Genomic DNA, 20,631 nt, shown 5'->3' with positions numbered 1-20,631 from the left:
GTGAGCATATGAAGAGATACTTTTCCGTACATGTGGCCGGGAACTCTAGGTGCACCGGAGCACTGTGTGAGCTTATCCTCTAGCAATGCCTTCCGTATTGTCTCGTCTGAGCCTTTATTTTGCGTTGGTATGAAATTTCAACTACCACCATTCTTAGTCGGAATTTAGGTGATACCTGGACCTGCAATAGATTTGGCGAAGTCAACATAACACGTTAAGCCAAATTTAAAGATTGGCTTACAGAATGTGTTTTAATGTATTTTACTTTTGGGTTTAACTGTCAAATCTTAAGTCAACGCTTAGTGTCAAAATTCATACATTTTTCTCAAAGACAGACATAAAGATTTGGAAAAATTAAGCACAATTACACAATCTCTATCAAACCTTATTTATGACGAAGAATGGAACAATCTAGTTATTGGTAATTTGGTAATTCAGTGTATAAAGGCTTCCTCTTTCAATAAAATATCCGTTACTAAGAAAAAGATGCAAACATATTTCAAACAGAAAACTGTTCTATACAAAATTTTAAAATCAAATCTTTTATTTGCCTAAAGCCGGATCAATGTAGTAAAATTCATGACTGCCGGCTGTCTTTTCTTTTCGTAAATTTAAGTACTCAAAAAAGTTTACATACTCAGCAGGTAATTTCTTAAACAGCAAATGGTTTTAACATAAAACATGATGAATATTTTAATAAACTAGGGCCTACCTTGTATCAAATCCTTGATTTTTTTGGCGGTTGACCCATATCTCAATCTGCAGAGCAAAAGCAAATTTGAAGACATCTTACAGGTACACCGTGCTACCTCGACGTTTCCGGTATTCATGAGATTTTTGAAAAAATCTGTTCTTGGCTTCTTGACATAAATAGCTTCTGCCCCATCTTAACCATATTGTTGAGGTCATGTGGATTTTGTAAATCAGCTCGTTCCGGCACCACCGATCCAGCAGCATCTGAAGATAACCTAAAAATAGTAAATTAAACACAAAATTGCATAGAAGGTTGAAAAACTTACAAATTTTCAGGTCAAGAGGTAAATTCCGGGGTAATCAGATCCGAATTGCTATCTAACCTCAAATTTCCAACACTTTGTAGCAATTTTTATTAGATAATCGTTTCTTCTGATCTGACACTGTTTCAAAAAAATGTGTTTTTTCAGCCGGTTTTATGAAGGAAAACATTGATTGGAAAACTTGCCTGTGAATCTTATATAACCTTTGTGAAATTCCGAAGAAGTTCTCTAAGTTTAACTGCTGATAAATACTAGAATACTTTCCGTGCGCGGCAATAGAAACATTCAAAAATCAAGTGTACTAATGGCCGTGCACAACAATATTGCCATTTTTTCCGCAACAGAACCTTCAAACTGTTCACTTTTCTTCACAAATGATTCGTTATACAGCCACAAATAACTTACGTTCGGAAATTTTTGCCAAGGTGCTCGAATTAAACACAAAAAAACTGAATTTCAAAAAGGGACCCGTTTAGCTCACTTGCTAAGGACAACAGAAAAAATGGCATGCGACAAAAACGATGTTTGTTTTTATTTTTTCCTGACCTCAAAAAGCAAAATAAATTTATTTCTAGTATGGCAAGTGAAAGATACCTAGCGGAGGTATTTGAAAATGCGAAACATAGAAATTTTCGTTGTTGAATTTCGAAGAAAATAAAGATTAAAGTTGAAAGTGCGCGGCCATTGGTACTGCGCGGCCATTGGTGCTTTCACGGTACTTTGGCATTTTTCCATTTATTGGGAAAGTAAGCCAAGTGAAAACATTTGTTGAAGATTTTAACTAGAAAATTTAAAGTGCTTTCAGGCAACTTTTTAATAAGAATACAGAAAATCCCATCATATTTTTAACTTTTTTGAAAATCAATTTAAGTTCATCAATATTTGTCTCACAAGAAATTTCAAATACATCTGGCTTAAAAAGAATATTATCCAATTCAAGGGTAATTTGAGCATCAATTGGACTTACAACGTTTAAATTAAAATCATGAGCAGACTCAAATTGTTGGGCTAATTTTTGAGCTTTTTCTGCATTGGTTAAAAGAAGTTTATCCCCATCTTTCAAAGTAGGAATTGGCTTCTGGGGTTTTTTTCAGATTTTTTTTAATTGTCCTCTACTGCTTTAGCAAAATTTTCATTACGAATGAAATTTAAACGACGTTTGATCTCTTTTTGGAGGTCGCAATAAATAAATTTCAAATAAGGATCCCTAGTACGTTGATATTGGCGTCGACGAATGTTTTTCAGTCGTATCAAAAACTGAAAATCATCATCGATCAAAGGTTGATTAAATTTATGTTTAACTTTTGGACTATTGAAGTTGTCAATTTTTCTACAGCCAAATCTATATCTTCTATTGAATTCAATGGACCGTCTTCATCCAAATTACGTTCAATAAAATTCCTGTACCGCTCCCAGTCAGCTTTTTGAAAGTTAAATGTTGATTTTAAAGGGTTTTCAATGGGACGTTGGGATAAAGAAAAAGTCACTGGAAGGTGGTCTGAATCGAGGTCCGCACGAGTAACTAATTGACTACAATGTTCGCCTAAATTCGTTAGCACCCAATCGATTGTGGGAGGATTTCTAATTGAAGAGAAACATGTATGCCCATTAGGATATTCAATAGTATAATAACCTGCAGAGTAGTCATTAAATAAAATATTCCCATTTGAATTTGATGAAATATTATTCCAAGATCTATAGGTTAGCCAGCAAAGATCTAGCGTTCCAATTCATAATATTCAAACATCTATTCAGATCCATGAGGGAATCGTCAAGTCATAATAATTTTGTTAGCATAATTAAAAGAAGTTTGGAAAGCTTCAAACATTGAATTTGCTTTCAACATATGTAAGTTGCATCATTTCCATTAAATTTTCATGCAAAATTTTGAATTTTTCCTCAGTAATCTCACTCAAATCAACAAAATTGTGAGGATCAAAAAATGAAGGAGAAGAACAGGTATTTGAATTTCGGGAATTTTCCCAAGCCTTCGCATGTACGTTGAGACTTATTTTTTCCCATTAGTTATACCTGAAGAGGGCAACCCACTTTCGTCCACCTCTGATGACGTTAAACAACGAGTCTGTGGGTTATGCAACTCGAGATATTTTAATCTAAGTAGAAGTACTTCTTTTATTTTTCCAAATTTTCATATTTGGAGCGTAACTCAAAAACTGTTCTACTGAGATTTTTTTAAATTTTATTCTCGGATTCAGCGCCCGATTTCACATTAAAAATATAGGTCGCTCAACGAAGCTCACAATTTTTTTTTTAAATTTTGTAAACTAGTGTAATTAATGATCATTAATTGGTATAAACAACAAGAATATTTACCGTAGTAATGTTATCATACGCACTAATGTTTTTGAGCCAAATATGTTTTATTCTCAAAAGTACCATGTGCGTAGTATTTTGTTGATATGAATTGGTGCCACAATGCCTAAATTACTATGAGGACGCTAGTTGTAATAGAAATTATGATATTATTTTTCTTTTTTTTTAAGTTTTATTAATGACACTTTACCATCCTTATGGCATTCGTGTCGACTGATGATATTATCATGACCATAGTATTTTCGACAACAAACATTGAGAGTTATCGAAAATTACCAGGTACATAGTAATAGCAATAATATTTCATGCGTACTTTTACAAAATTGATGTTATATCTTTCGTGGTTGAAAATACTATAACGCGGAAATGGTAAAATTATCATGACAGCGTCTTTGAAATAGCCACACAATTTTTCTCCGTGCTGGACTTGATGGCTTGAAAAAGTAAAAATAAAAGAAAAATATGATTTAATAATCTGGTTACGTTTTTTTCATCACTATTTACCTTCTATAACAAACAACCAACATCATGGCAATGCTAAACGATATTTTCATCAAGCTCTGCAAGTATATAATTGTTTTGATACTAATAAAGAACTTCTTTTCTGCGTCTACTATAGCGCAAACACAATTCTTTTAAGTTTCCCTTCCGAACCACAATTGATTTATTTGAATTTTAGGTGATCTGTCAGTGAGCGGAGAAGTAAGTGGACATCCAGTAGAATTCAAGGGCCAGTTACTTAAAACTCATGTGATGAGAAATACCGTGTTTTTTTCACCTGGTGGCAAACCAGTTGCAACCTAGGTTCGCTCTAACTGCTGTCATCTTACTCATTTATTGCTCTAGAGGCAAACTAGTTTCGCTCGAAAAACGGACGGATTCACCCTGAGAAGAAAGTCAGTTTTGGGAGAAGTTCACCAATACTCTCAATGTTGTTGTCAAAACAATAAACAGCTGTTTGTGGCTGAAAGCAAAACAGTTTAAATAATGAATGGAAAAATTATAATTGCCGTGATTTTTAACCTCTAAGCCAAGCAAAATCGTACACCCAAAATAATCTGCACGTAGCTGCTACGTGAAAAACTACATAATTTTTATCCAATTGATTTTCACGTAACTTGTACGAATAAGATAGGTAAACGCTCCCCTAATAGGAATTTTTGCTTAATGAACATCACGTACAACTTACGTGAATTTTTAGTGAGTTCAACGCGTTGCGATGATGAAAGCTGCGTTAAATGTGTTTATTAAATGAATGATACTTTGATCTTTCCTATTATTTTTTTCGTTTTCAATAACCGTGAATAAAAATGAAAACAATTTAATTGTTATCGTAAATAAAATTTATTTTAACTCTTGATTACTATTGTCACATCTTCACACACGTGCACTGTCACTAAACTTCATTTGTTTTAATTAAAACAATACCGGGATCTCTTGATGACGAGTTTTGAAGAATCCTGTGGAAATTAAAAAATAATTAATAATAAAATCACATTTATTAAAATAATAAATAGTTTACCTTGTAAGGATGATGTGATTATTTCCTGTTGTCATAAATGGACATATCCCATGTACATATTGGTTCCGGTAATTGCCTGGCTGGGGGGAACCGGGCAAGACGAAATTCCACCCGGAGCCGTTTGACTGCATTCAAGAATACAAAAAAATCACCGCCATCTCCGTAATCTTAAAGACTGGAATCGTCTTTCCGTTCTTCCTTACGTTGCTAAGGTTTCCAATTATGCTACATGTTTTTCTTCTAGAAAAAATTAAGAAGTTTACGATTATATGGATCCATCTTCCGATCCAAGACCAATTAAATTCACCTGAATTAGTATTCACCAGCCAGCTACGAAAAGGCCACATCCGAATGTCGATACTGCTCGTCTTCCGACCTCTTTCGATTATCCGCTGCCACTTTTTCATAACAAAAAATCAAGTTGGCTAACTAACAATTCCATTTCCCAATAAGAATTCACCACTACACCCACGAGAAAACAGCAAAAAACTGATTTCAATTCATCCACTTAGACTTTACGTGAAATTCATGTGTCAGTTATAGAGAAAAACAGTAGCTACTACAAAGCACACGTAGAATCGATGTGATGCATCAAAAGCTCAGTTTACGTGAAAAATCCCGTATATTTAATTTCTATATTATTTTGGGTGTACTATCTGCTGTCCAGTGCCAGGGATTGCAGTGGAGAGCGAATTCTTTGCATTTGGAATGGTAATGATCAAAATGCCACAACTGCTTCACAAATTTCTACAATTTGCAACAATTAGCACATTTTCACTCTCTCTGAGCAATGGCTTCTCTCATTTTAACTCAAACCTTCTCATTTCCCCTAAAAATTGCTGCAAATTAAATTCAATCATTAGCTAAATTCAATCATTAGCTGCACAATTGGTGTGATCATTGACGATGATTCTCCGTCTATCTCATACTCATACCGTATTTGTTTTCTCCCCTCGATCAGTGTTCCACCGTATCCGACAAAAACAAACACAAACCGTCGCCAGTGTATTGCTACCTCACTCACTCACACGCTCTGTCGCAACACCAGGTCAAAACCAGTGCAACACCGTCCGAATAAACAAACAGTTTGACAGCACCTAGTGGTGCACCAGTGCAACACTCGGAGTAAACAAATACGGTATCAGTCCCCTGGTCCAGTGCAATCCGGACACGAAGAAAGACAATTCGGATGTAAAGAAGCGAGTGAAGAAAATCCAGAAGGGAAAACAAAATGACAGCTGCATGTAAACATTGTGCTCGTTTTCACGCACACCTACGGTGCCGTTCAGATACCACGTGGACAGAAAAATGAGATTTTGACCCCCTTCTCCCCCTCCGTGGACAAGCGTGGACATTTGACAAACCCCTACCGCCCTCCCCGGATGTCCACGTTGACAAGTTTGAAACAGTTTTTTTTAAATACCTATGTTTTGACATTTAGAAAACACCACTTTAAGCCTTTTTTGTTACGGAAATGACTGATTTTGAAAAATAACAAATAAGAATTTCCTAACATAAAATAATTTTAAAATGTTTAAGTTTCTGAATTAGAGATGTACCGAATATTCGGCGCCGAATACCGCCGAAAAACCTTTAAGCCGAATATTCGGCTCACCGAATAGTTAGGCTAAGTATTCGGCCGAATAGGCCGAATATCTACTGCAGACTTGTAAAATTTTCAAATTTTTTTTTAGATAATTCATAAAATATCCAAAAGTAATGTTGTAAAAGCCACACAATCATTGAAAACTTATGGGTTCAGCAGTTGTTTACTAGGAAGAATGACCTTAATGGTTTAAATCCCTATAAAAAAGGAAAAACATGGTTTCAGTAAAACATCTAAGGTGTATCCTGGTATCTTTCACTCAAGATCGTGCAGGAGAATGCTGAACGGTATCGTTTTATACTTTGATTATAGTTCATTCCAGATTTTCTAGATATATTCCTGCTTGCCCATAAATCCAGTGATGAATCCAGATAAGTCTAATCTGGCTGGGATGTCCAGATATTGTTTAAAACTCCCGAGTTTTGTTCGGGTTTATTCAGATTATTTGGTAAATCAAATAAAAAACTCAAATTCCTCTTTAAAAAATTTCAAATTTTGTGTTCAATAATGATTTTTCAAAAATTTCAAAATATACATAAATTTTTCCCTTTTTAATTTTTTTTTCAAAAATCGTCCTGAATGCCTGACCGTGTGGATACGTATGGTTGAAAGTATGGTATGCTTAAAGTTAAAGATCATCTAATTTTTTAACAATTATTTTGAAAATATCTTGCTCAAATTCGACCTTCATCTAATTCAATATCAGTGATGCAATTGCAAAAAGCTTGGCATCTGTTTCGACATGTTTTATCCTAGATTTCACAGGAACGCAATCTCTTTGCTGATGAACGCCCTAGAAGCGACGAGTCATCTGATGTCTTTTCAGTTATTGGTGACATTTAAAAAATCTGAAAGACCCCTACTTAAAATATATCTTGTAATACATCATCCGATGATATCATCTGGTTGAAAATTATCAACCAAAAACATGAGGAGTATTTATATGAAAGAAATAGAAAGCATTAAAAAAATCGCTTTTTTTTATTAAAAACTCAATAGAATATTCGAACGAATATTCGGCCGAATATTCGTTTGGCCGAATAGTTGAAAAGGTCAATATTCGGTATTCGGCCGTTCGCCGAATACCACTATTCGGTACATCTCTATTCTGAATTATATTTATCACTTGCTTTCAAGTAGCTACTAATTGTTTAAACTTTAACTGGAAAGCTTTGTCATTTTAAGATATTGATTCAAACATCTCAATATTTATTCACCTTTAGAAAATATTTTGAAATTAAATATGTCCACGTGGACATGACCCAAACCAATACCCCCCTCTACGTGGACAAGTGTGGACATTTCCATAGACCCCCCCCCCCCCCTAAGTTGTCCACGTGGTATGTGAACGAACCCTACGTATGGAATAACTCGAAAATCGAAAGTCGTTTTTTATTCCGACGGATCCAGAAGCAAATCCAAAATTTAAAAAAAATGATATAAGTGAATATCGACTCGATCATTTTAAATTTAAGTGAGGAGCAAGTGAAATGTACATGAGTCATGAACATGAATTTTGACTGTTAAGTGAATCTTCAAGTGTATTTTAAGTGTGATTTTGGGTTCAGTGGAGATTCGACCGATTTTACATCCGAGTTCACAAGAACTGTAAACCGGGCCTAAAACGTAAACAGTTCAATGTTGACGAATGTTCGAGATGCGTCTGTTCACAGTAAAAAAATCTGAATCCTTAACAATACTGAAATTGGAAACCTTTAATGTTACATGACGTACACACTACGGAAAAAATCTGTAAAATCACATAACATGTGATGTAAATAAAAAGAAGCATCATATATGACGGAATTTTCAGTGCTAGTTGGAAATTACACGCCAGTAAAATTTTGCAACGTGTAAAATAAAAGTGATGTAAAGTTTTGCAACGTGTAAAATCAAAATGATTAAAATTATAAAATCACTGAATACTGGAATAAAAACTTTCCAATTGGAATTTGTTTTATTTAATATATCGTTGATATGATTCAATAATGGAATTTTCTCATTCCTTAATAAAAAATAAAATCTTTCTATAATTAATATCATTCATTTTACTAAACGGCAAAATTTTTTTATCTCACTTTTTTTTTGTCTTTAGGAGTTACATTCCTACTTTTATTTTCTTCCCCGAACTACCGGATCCTAAATTTAATAACGTGGAGCCACTTCCAGAACCGCATTGAAGATCTCCAGGAACCAGCAAGATCGATTAACTCACTCGCGGGAAAACTGCTTCAATAAAATATTCTGGTGCACGACTTGACTTAACACTTTGTTGACATTTGTGTGTGCCTGTTTTTGACGGTTTGTATTTTTACATTACATTATCGCGATCAGTGTTTTAAAATATTCATTTAATATTTATTCAATGTCCTATAACATTCCATGTCGTGTAATTTTTAGAAATGTCTATTTCAGTGCTGTTAAGAATTTTGTGCGACCAGAAAAAAGTTGTAAGATTACATCACATATGATGTGAATAAAAAGAAGTATCACATATGACGGAATTTTCAGTGCGAGTTGAACATTACACGCCTGTAAACATCTACAGACGTGTAAAATTTGAAAGACATGTAAACTCAACTCGCTCTGAAAATTCCATCATATGTGATACTTTTTTTCGTTACATCATATATGCTGTAATTTTACAAATGGAGCCATGGAGTTTATTTAATATTACACTGAACGCGATAATGTTAAGTAAAAATAAAAACTGTCAAAAACAGGAACACAAATGTAAACAGAGTGTTTAGTCAAGTCTTGAACCAAAGTATTTTGTTAAAGCAGTTAGCTTCTCAGTCCATCGATATCGTTGGTTCCGGATATCTCCGAAAAGCAGCGGCAGAGGAAGTGGTTCTGGAAGCGGCCCCACTACTCTGCTTAGATCCGGTACTTCGAAAGAAAGTGAAAGGTGGCGAAAGTGCCTTTTAAAATTATTGAATCATTAAAATAAATGAAATTTATTATTAAAGGATTGTTTCTTGTAAAAAGATGAAAAAATTCCATTGAATCTGGTCAATAAAAAAGTAAATAAAACAAATTCCAATAGGATTTTTCCAGAATTCAGTGGCTTTGAAATTTACATCACTTTCATATTACACGCTGCATAATATTACAGGCGTTTAATGTATAACTGGCACTGAAAATTCCGGCATATATGATGCTTCTTTTTATTTACATCATATGTGATGTAATTTTCCAGATTTTTTTGGTAGTGTGTAATATTTATGTCATTAGAATTCAGTGCTGTTAAGGATTCAACCTTGTTTTAATCTGTAAATTTACATTAAGAAATCGCGTTCTATACAATAGACAATACCAATTGAATTTTTGCTCAATTCAGACCTAATAACTATTTGGAGTACATATTTTAGAAAAAAGTTTTCTATTCTTGTTGTGGAGAATAATCCTAGGCATCGGACATTGCAAATGTATTCGAATAAGTCGCAATCTTTGAATTATTTTTATGATCTAAGAATTTAAAAAATGCAGAGTACCGTTTCGAATTTGGAATAAAACTTATCTTATTAAAATAAAGGACATGATGAATGATTTTTTTTAGCACCTGGTGGTGCACTTATTGGTAACAATAAGTTTTGATCATGCGAGAAGACGCAACGCATAATAAAGTTGCATATGGTGCATACAAATTGCATAATTATCGACACAGCGACAATACATCAATAAATCATCACCTGTTGACATTTACAGTGAATAACTGCATCTGTCATGAAGACAAAAACATGTCAAACTTTGCGAGCGTTGAACGCGGTCTAGCCTAGCTTGTCCCAACGACGCGGTGCATGGTTTGATTATCTGATTGACATTCTGTGGGGCACTTATCGTGCAGATTCATATCACCGCTTTCCGTTTCCCATCGAATATGTACACCTTTTCGCAGAAAAAAATGTCAATTGTTTCATAACGCGAGGAGGCTTAAATTTTTTGTTTGTTTATTTTTTCCGAATATTGTCACACACTTCAGACGGTTTTCCATAGACCAATTAGACTAGACATGTTTACAAGCATGCATTGTGTAACGTGTATTACCTATTCCATGTACAGAACATTTCCGCAAACGACAGGTTCTTCTCGTTTAGTAAGTAGTTGGTCTTGGACTGTTCCAGTCGAAATACACCTGCAGTCGAGCAACATGTTGTGCCCCTTGAAGATGATTCGCACCGACTGAATGTATCCATTAATTGAAACATAACACCTACAATAAAGCAATCCGGAGTGAATGAGAATTCGGAAATTGTCACAATCTACTGAATTCGATTGTTTAAAAATTTGTCCTTGGAACAACACGAATGAAAAATAAGAAAGACACAATGTTTTGAATTTTTCGTTAGGTTTTATAATTGCAAAGTGTATTTTAATTGGATTGGGTTGGATTTAATTGAGCTTAAAATATAAAAAAATATCGAAACCATATTCATATGAGCTCTTATGCAGTAGAGGGTTAAAAAATATATCATTGAGTTCCATTGCATAGTGGCACAATTGAAAGCCAAAATCCCAAAAAATTCGAAGCCGCAGGTTTAGCAACCAGGCCAGGCGTTTATATACTGTACCGTTCATAATTGTATAGAAATTGGAAGCACGCGCACTCTCACTTCGACTTTGAACTTCCATAACTTTTTACTCTGATAATATTTTTTGATCAAATTTTTTTGCGTTAGATAGATCATTATCACACTATTATATCACAAAATTTGAGCTTTCTGAAGTCTGTGTGGCCTGAGAAACAGTAATTCTACGAAAATCGAACTTTTTGGACTTTTCTCATTCAAACTGCAATATCTCTGAAACTACGCTTCATTTTTTATTGAAATTTTGCACAGTGCTTGTTGAAATATAAAGCTAGCACGTCTGAAGTTTTCGAAAAATTCTATCGATGAGATCAAAAGTTACGCGAGGTGCAATATTTCAGGCATGAACCACGAAATGCGGTTTCTATAGAATTTTGGACGATTCATGAGAACAATATCGTTTCCTCCACCAATCAGACAAAAAATGTCTGGCAAAAGCAATGAAGAAAAGAAAAAATGGAATAAATGATCCATTTGTGTTTTGAAATCAGAATCTCGCGACATTGTTTTGATTTTTCGGTTGAAATAGATTTACTGGTTGTTAAACAGAGAATATGATTTTCCTATGGAAACATTCTTCTAAAATTCTATAGAAATCGCATTCCTAGATCCATGCCTGAAATATTGCACTTCGCGTAACTTTTGATCTCATCGATAGAACTTTTCAAAAACTTCAGACGTGCTAGCTTTATATTTCAACAATCACTCTGCAAAATTTCAATAAAAAATGTAGCGTAGCTTCAGAGATATTGCAGTTTGAATAAAAAAAGTCCAAATAGTCCGATTTTCGTAGAATTACTGTTTCTCAGGCCACACAAACTCCAGAAAGCTCAAATTTTGTGATATAATAGTGTGATAGTTGATCTATCTAACGCAAAAAATTTGATCAAAAAATATCATCAGAGTAAAAAGTTATGGAAGTCGAAGTGATAGTGCGCGTGCTTCCAATTTCTATACAATTGTGAACGGTACTGTACCTATAAACAAAAAAAAATGTCATTCTTCAAATGGTTACAAAATCTCGTATCGCTTGTAGTAAGAATAAATGCCCCGTTTTCATTTATTTTTATTTTTATTGCTCCATTTATTATTCGTTAATTTAGTTCAGAGTGAAACTAAAATTAAAAAGTTCATTATCTTCAACCTTGAACATTTAAACAATTAGATAAAAAAAAACAAAATTTAAAGCAATATATATTTATTCATAAACAAGTAATAGTCATTTAAAAAATATATGGAAGAAAAGGTTACAACATCTACATATGTATTTAAAACTAGCTGACCCGGTGTGTTTCTCATCTTGTTCCCATTGTTCGATTTTGAAGAAGTTTGCGTTTCAAACAGTTAAATTTTAAATGTTACAAATCTAATGAGAAAATTTTCGCGGAGTCACGAACAGGACCGATTCAATCTGACGCAGATTTGAACTCCTGAGAATAATTCACGTAAAGTAGGTATTATTTTAGGTTAAAATTTTCGAATTGAACATATTTGCATTTTGGCGGCTAGGCTAGAAGAAACTATATTACTTCAAAATATCTCTAAAACCTAGGTAAGTGATTGCGAAACTCAGGGAAAGCCATGATAGCATCCCAGCCTTATAAGGCAACGGTTATTATAGGATCGAAGATCGGTCACGAAACACATAAATAGTACTGCTTCTGTGATTGTTGCAAAAGGATAAAAAGCATCCAAATTCTGACTTAAATTGCCCTTTATCGTGATGAATTGGTGAAGAGTATTTAAAGGTATATGAAAGTCATAAAGTAGATATTCAATGTTTGAACTAGTAGGGTTTGATTTTTTAACCTCTGGAATACTCGTAAAAAAACCTTAGGATGAAATTCGTTAGGTATTTAATCAATAGTGTCTGACAGCCTTGAAGGACTTTTCTTCTAGAATCTTCTAAAGTATACCTCACGTTAAGGGAAGAACGTTTCATCGGAGAAGTATACACGTTTCAGAATGTTTTAAAACAAGTTATTTTATCTTTGATCTGCATTGAATCTTAGAATTGAGAATATGACGTGTTAGAATATTTTTGAATTTCACTTGGGCACTATCTAAACCACCAATTATCCCTTTGTCATGTTAAAGAGATTAGTAAACAAAGTGTTAGTATAAATTTCGTCACAGTTTTCAGCTGCCCGTGAATGGTTGGCATTGTTCCTTATTGCATCGACGAAACCCAAACAGCTATGGAAACCTTTTAACATCGATCGATCGCCCAGCATGTTTAAATCATATGCCTTACCTTGACTCAATCGAAAACGTTATACCTGTCTGCCCAGCGATGTTTGGAAATAGCCACCTTCATTGCTAGAAAACCGCGCCAGTATAATTTGAGCGTGAGCTATGATCACGACATTGTTCCTTCATACTTAATCGCCAATCGTCGACTGCTTCTTCCTCCGAAGGATCAAATGCTAGGCCCAAATTAAATAAGTACCATCAAGTCACCATTCTCCGCCCAGACACCATTTACCGCACAAAATTACCTTTTGATGCGTATTTAAAAAAAACTGGGATGTTTTCCCTAAAAATATGTCGTATATTCTATGTTGGCATCATTGTTCTACCATTTTACTGAAATTGAATTGGGAAATTTTCGATTTTTTGTTCAATAGTTCTCGCGTGAGCTATAATTACTTTCATTCATTCGAATGAAACATAATTGAAAAACTAAGGTTTTTACTTAAAATGTTGTATTGTTGCATTATCCACCTATATGATTGATAAAACAATAATTTTAAACCCTTTTAATGCTTAAAATTAATGACTTTTAAAATGACGAATGAAGCGAAGCCTTGCTTGCCAAATTCGATGTTGCTTAAAGATACAAGGAATTCTATGGTTATTAAAAGAAGAAACACTATTTTCACCTTTCAGTGGGAAATAAGAGAGAGAGAAAGGAAAAGGAGTTCCACACAAAGGTTTTATCGTAGAGTTTTTTAAAATTTTCAAGATAAAGAAACCATATTTTACATGAAAGGTTTTTTTTAGATTAAAGACCTCTCCATCTTCCAGAGAAGAAACGGGAAGATGGAAAGTACTTAAAACTTATCAAGCAAATGTAGCCATATGTGAAATGTGATGTTATTTGGTTTCGAAAAATGTTGTTATGGCAGTTCGTGGACCCTCCCCACACTACAGGGAAGAAAAAAAAAATAAAAACGAGTTCTTAAAGTCAAATTTAAAACGAATGATAAAAACCAACTTCAGATCAAGTTTGAAAAAAATCATTTCAAAGAATCTTATCATTTTTTGTATTCTAATAATAAATTAGAAGTGAAGACCCTCATTGTAAAGATATTGAAAATTTGTTTATAGTGAAATTGCTTTCACACAATTTATTGATTTTTAGAAGGTGTAGCAGAGCACACCGGATAAGTTAGTTGGTATATAAACAAAAGTGCAGTTTCCTTGTCACTGGATATTAGTCACGCAAAATTTATTTCTTTTATTCGCATGTTATGTGTAAAGTGTGTAAGTTAGAAATAAGCATTTAGTTTGATTATGTTTTTATTTATCGCTGAAAGTAACCGGTTACTTGAGCCTGTTTGCCAGGAATCATGATTTTGTCGGTCAAAGCACTTCGTCAACATTTGTACCAAATTTGCGGGAAAAATTTCACAAAATGAATCCTCTCAATATCCAAAATATAGTTTTGACAGCTGCTTTCGAGGACAATACTAAAAAGAACCGCTTCCGTCTTGTGAGTTTGTTTATTTTTAAGAACATCATCGGTACTGGAAAAAGTCGAGTGGGGGATAATAGGATGTTTTTATTCTAAAAAGCGTACATTTTTCGAATTCCTCGCAATTTTTTATCGAAAGTAGAACAGTTTTGAGATGTATTGGAAAAAAGTGGATTGGAAACCCCGACATCATTTTTTCATTACACATGATTGAAATATGGAAAACCACTTAACTGGGCGGTAGATGGTGACTTGATGGTATCTACTATTGAACAGCTCAGCTCATCTTACAGCTTCTGTTTACCTCTGAAGGCTCATCGCTTCATAAGCTTTTTGATTTCTTGGTAGCACAAACCAGGGTTTGACCCAAAAACGTGGACAGCTCAACCCTCCCATTTCATTGCACAACAGCACAGTGGCAAATACTGTTTTTTTCTAGCTTCCTTTCGATGGAGGTGTATTCAATTCAATTACCCTGGCACTACTACTTAGCATGTGAATACTGTCAGCGGCGAGAAGGTAGAGTTGAGTGATTGGAAATTAATGATTTCATGCGGCCTTTTCGTATTTACATAGAAAATTCAGGTGAAACAACATCAATTTGCGTGTAGCGGCTCCATTTAAAGGTATCGAAACCCCTCTGTCGCCATGACCGTTTTCGTATATCGTGGAATCTTTTTGGGATTCTGCACCAGATGGTTTATAAACAGCGAGTTTTGAATGGTTTGGGTTATATCAAGGTGTGTATATATAGGAGGTGTTACCGTACACACAAAACTTTCGAGGCTCTACTTAGCAAAAATGAGCTGTTACTTTCCATTAGCAAATATTTTTTTTTACTGTCGAGTTAGCACTTTCCCAAATTGTCATGACTTTTGCTCAATTTGAGTAAAATTAACCAATTTACTACTAATTTTAGCATTTATAGTAGCATGGACTCAAACTTTTAGCCTGTGCCCAAACCGCGTTCTTTAAGTGCTCAAATTTTAGAAAGGCGACACAGGCGGGAACCTGTCAGATTATTGTTGTTTTCATTTTGCACCGCGCGCGGGTGAATCATTTTTGATCCGCTCCTCGGTTTTTCGTCGTTTGGTTTGACTTTGAATTTGGTAAGTAGGTAGTACATACAATAGTGGTAGATACAATTTAAAGGAAAAAAGTAGAGAAAATTTCGCTTCCGATACCTTCAATTCATGCCGATCCTCAAATCGGCATCGACTAATCAGGTTTCCGAACTTTTCCAGGATCAACAGCAGCCCGTGGGAGGGAATGCTGCAGAAGTAGCCATTCTTCCTCCAGCGGAACGGTTACCGGTTCGCTAATTAGTGGAAAAATCGCGGAATCCTAACGCTGCACATACCGGTAAACGATAGGAGGAGGAGGAGAAAATGGTGAAGCGCAAAACCGAACCGAACCGGAAGCAGCAGTAGTGGTTCCGCCGGGTGGTGTGTGTGGTTTATCTGTTTGGTGGTCAGTGTTTTTACTATCAGCTAACAAAAAAATAGACTGTCTACCTATTATAGTTTTATTTCTATTCTTCAAAATATGAAATGAACTAAACTTAATTATTTCTGTTTTTCAGATTTCATTGGTGAAGATGTAATAGAACGCGATGATGGAATACACTTTCCGAAACCCGCGGAGTGATGCGAACAAAAACAAAAAAGAAGATAAAAAACATCAAATCTCACTTTTTAATATTTGAAAATGAAAACCCTTCATTAAATATAATTTAATTTTGGATTTCACTCAAATTCTAGCAAACGTTAGAAAAATAAATTTTGCTAACATTTCAGCAAACAAAGGTTTTTGTTTGCTTGAAAATTAGTAAACATTCAGTCAGGACACATTTTGCATTTTTGCTAAAATTTTAGTGAAAAAAAATTGCTAAATTGATTGCTAAGTTTTTAGCTGGTCAAATTTGAGCAAAATTTTGCTAATTTTCAGCCTCGAAAATTTTGTGTGTATGTAAAATTCCCGATTCAGCCATTTGGCCATTTTGGTAGGCAACTGCGGAACTCATAGATTTTGTTTACCAACAAACCACAGAAAAGTTGAGCAAATAATCTTATGTTTGTAAACAAATTCAGCGCCCCGCTCACTCCTCGCCTTCTTACTGTGAAAGTCGGGGAACCTTGTGTTTCTAAAAACCTTGGGTTGTATCTACTTACCAACTCATATAAGAAAACTTATTTTGATTCTGGCGACAAGACACGTAATGGGCGATGGAATCGAAGAGTTATTCTTTCACTCCTTTAGAAACTCCCGTAAGATCTGTCAAAAGTTGGGTGAAATTTTAGCTGCATTCCACTTGCACTAATGCAAAACCATCAGCTAAATTTGACAGCGTTTCCATCGCCTATTGTCTCTATGTTTTGCGGAAACCCTGTCCTATTTCATATTTTTATGTACCTCTGTATCATCAGATCATCATCTTACGAAATGCTTTTAAGGTTTTGACAACTTATTCAATTATTGATTAGCTTAAATATGAAAATTCTATGTGAAACAGAAGATTGTACAGTAATTCTAAGAGCAAGTTCACTGGTGTTGGGAAAAAGTGGTAGAAATTTTGTCATTTTGAAAATTTTACCATGTAAAAACGTAAAAGTTGTCAAAACCTTGAAAGCGTAAAGGGTGATACGGTCAAAATTTGGTCAAGGGAAAACGCGTGTAGATCGGTGAAATAGTTTATTTAAAAATCAAATTAAATTTCTTTTTCAAGTTTAATTAGTATAAAATTCAGGAAAAATGTTCAGTTAGGCTTCCGCTTTTCCAAATCCGAATTGGCGGGCCTTACGCTTAACCCCTGCCATCAGATTGTGTACAGCCACCTTGTCCACCTTTTTCGCCGCAGAAAGCCAGTTTGCCTTGAACTGCTGCTCGTCCTTAGCAGTTTTTTGGTCTTCTTTAGGTTCCGCTTGACATTAGCCCAGTATTTCTCAATTGGGCGGAGCTCTAGCGTGTTGGGAGGCTTCTTGTCCTTGGGAACCACCTGCACGTTGTTGGCGGCGTACCACTCCATGGCCTTTTTACCGTAATGGCAAGATGCCAAATCCGGCCAAAAAAGTACGGAACAACCGTGTTTCTTCAGGAAAGGCAGCAGACGTTTATTCAAACACCCTTTCACGTAAATTTCTTGGTTGTCAGTCCTATGAAAATGCTGCTTTTCAAGCCACAGGTACAGATGGCTTGCCAAACCAGATATTTCTTCGCGAACTTTGACAGTTTCATGTGCTTGAAAATATCTGCTACCTTTCCCCTTCCTTTTGCCGTATAAAACTCCTGTCCCGGAAGCTGCTTGTAGTCGGCTTTAACGTAGGTTTCGTCGTCCATTACCACGCAGTCAAACTTAGTCAGCATCGTCGTGTACAGCCTCCGGGATCGCGCCGATCCGGCCGTCGAATTTTGTTTATCATCGCAATTTGGAGTCACTACCTTCTTGTAAGTCGATAGTCCGGCTCGTTTTTTGGCTCGATGCACGGTTGAAGGCGATACACCCAGCTTATTTGCGGCGGCATCTCGGAGAGAGAGGTTAGGGTTTCGCTTGAAACTACCGGCAACTCTCTTTGTCGTCTAAGTGGCTTCCGGTTTTCGATTTCCCCCCGATCCAGACTTCCTGGCTGTCGACAAACGTTCCCCAAACGCTTTAATTATATTTGTAACGGTTGATTTGGCAACTTGCCAGCTTTGCGCGCGAGTAGCTCGGATTTTCGCGATGAAATTTTGATACGCTGCTCTTCTTCCTTGGACGGCATTTTGACAACTGAAGAGTGAATTCCAAAATCAAAATAGGAGCAACATTCTACACACACACACACACACACACCTTCAAAATGAGGGGTGTTCAGGTTTTTAAATGCAAAATTGAAAGAAATACGTCAAGTTAATATTGACCAAATTTTGACCGTATCACCCTTTAAGATAAAAATCACTCAAAGAAATCCTTAATCCTCTTTAAATTTCAAGATCAAATCAGCCGAACTCGTTTACGTAAAATGGTTGAAGTTGTGGAAAAAAACAATGAATAAGTATCTGCGAATATCTCCAAAGTTTTATAAAGACGTGTCAATTAGATGTGAAATGAATTCGTTGGAATTTTCAAAATGGTTTCAGGAAAAAGTTCATAGAATTTTTTTCACCACCTGTTGTATTTAAAAACCAGTACATATAATTAAAACCGGGAAAAATCATCAATTTTATACTGGAAAAACTGGGAAAAACTTAGCAATTTAAAAAAAGCTAGCAACCTTTTTTTTATTAATCTGCATTTTCTGAGACTATTTTTACACCTAAATTCAACTTTCCACTGGATAACATACATATATACAGTTAGCGAAACAACAAGAATAGTACCACTCTGTGCTTCGCTGGTAAAATATGAATGATTGAAAATCGTCAAATTTTTCTTCTACATTTTGTTTCAAATTGTTCAATGGATAAATCGAGCATAAGTTTACTTTTTTTTTTGATGAATCAATTGGCGTTGAGAATCAACAATATGAAAAAAGGGTGCGAAATAAGAATAGTACCACTTATGTTTTTCTACAAAAATCGAGATAATTTCTTAAAATTAAGGTCTCAAGAACATTGCAGCCAACATATCTAATAACTCCACACCAAATCCATCCAGTGTGAAAGATCGCAAAATTCGAACGGATGATTAATGGTGATCTGTCTGTAAGAAATGAATAAGGACACAGAAGCACCTTAAGGTTTTTTTGTGCTCTTTTGTATTGTCCAACCATGTCACAAATCGGAACAGCTGATCCCAGCGGAACAAAACCCTGAAATCGTGCAAGCTAACAATGATAGATAAAATCTTTTGCACACATACCTAATAATATAATTTACACAGCAATTGCCACAACCGGAGCCTTTCTGCAGTCTGCTCGTCCGTAGCAAAGTAGTTGTTTGATGTAGCTTATGCTCAGTACCTTCTTCTAAGCAGCACTAGCACCACCTTCTCGTGATCAACTTGGCTATTCTTTAGTCTCAGACTAGCCGTAGAGTTGGTAATTTGAAACCTTGGTTGCCATTCGTCATAAATCATAACACTTTGCTGGCGTACAACAATTTGGCCCTACGAACAGCATGAATCGATCTGACTGAGGTATCGTTTTACGTTGCAGCTCCAAGAATAGCAATGTTGTCATGTTGATCCATGCTTAAAGTTTTAATACGGTGCTTTAAGTAATAAGCCCCACCCATTGTCGCCATCGTTCGCTGAAGAGTAAATATTTGTAGATGTAAACGTTGTTTGCTAGTTCTGCACTGCCGTCGTTTTCGTCGTCGGAGGTTATTAACCTCTGCCAGAAAATGTAAAGCCAACGAGCGCTTCATCCTGTTCCTTACCTGATCAATTGCCATTTGATCGAATAAGTCAACAGTGGGGTAGGTAAAAATATTCCGGTTTCTTCTCGTCGCATACATATAGTTAACCCTGTCCATCCCAGGGTGATTTAATTTTCAACACACTATCGAATAAATTTAATAACTGAATTCGAAGACACGTAAGTATTTACAACACGTTCTTGCAAGATTTTTTTTTCCAGCGAATTTGTACAAAAAATCAGATAATCGACTGCAACTACTATTAACAAATTGGGATCTAAAAGGGTAGAATTTTGTACAATTTTCCTCAAAACCACGAGCAAATGTGGGTGTGGATTTTGGGACGTTTAAAGTTTACCGCTTCAATCGATTGTGGAAGTCGAGAAACGACTTTTCAAATTGCTCTGAACTTTAATTTACTTCAAGATCAACCTTTTGTATGTATGCTGCAAGGGAACGAGGTGTAACCGGTTTGGACGAGAGAAAAAAAAACTAAGAAACTTTACTCAATAATCGATCTTGGTTCAATTTTT

General features: G+C 35.2%; 1 long non-coding RNA gene across 1 annotated transcript; it reads left to right on the top strand.

Annotated features, from left to right (window-relative positions):
- Window positions 1-15,621: 15,621 nt before the first annotated feature.
- LOC129760053 (uncharacterized) lies at window positions 15,622-16,728 on the top strand. Its single transcript, XR_008740289.1, has 3 exons — window positions 15,622-15,873; window positions 16,009-16,234; window positions 16,347-16,728. It is a non-coding gene; the product is annotated as an uncharacterized LOC129760053 (long non-coding RNA).
- Window positions 16,729-20,631: the final 3,903 nt, after the last annotated feature.

This window comes from Uranotaenia lowii, unplaced genomic scaffold (genome assembly GCF_029784155.1).
Source record: "Uranotaenia lowii strain MFRU-FL unplaced genomic scaffold, ASM2978415v1 HiC_scaffold_390, whole genome shotgun sequence".
Classification (NCBI taxonomy): Eukaryota; Metazoa; Arthropoda; class Insecta; order Diptera; family Culicidae; genus Uranotaenia; species Uranotaenia lowii.
Note: the sequence above shows the minus strand (reverse complement) of the source record. Positions and strands in the feature narration are given on the sequence as shown.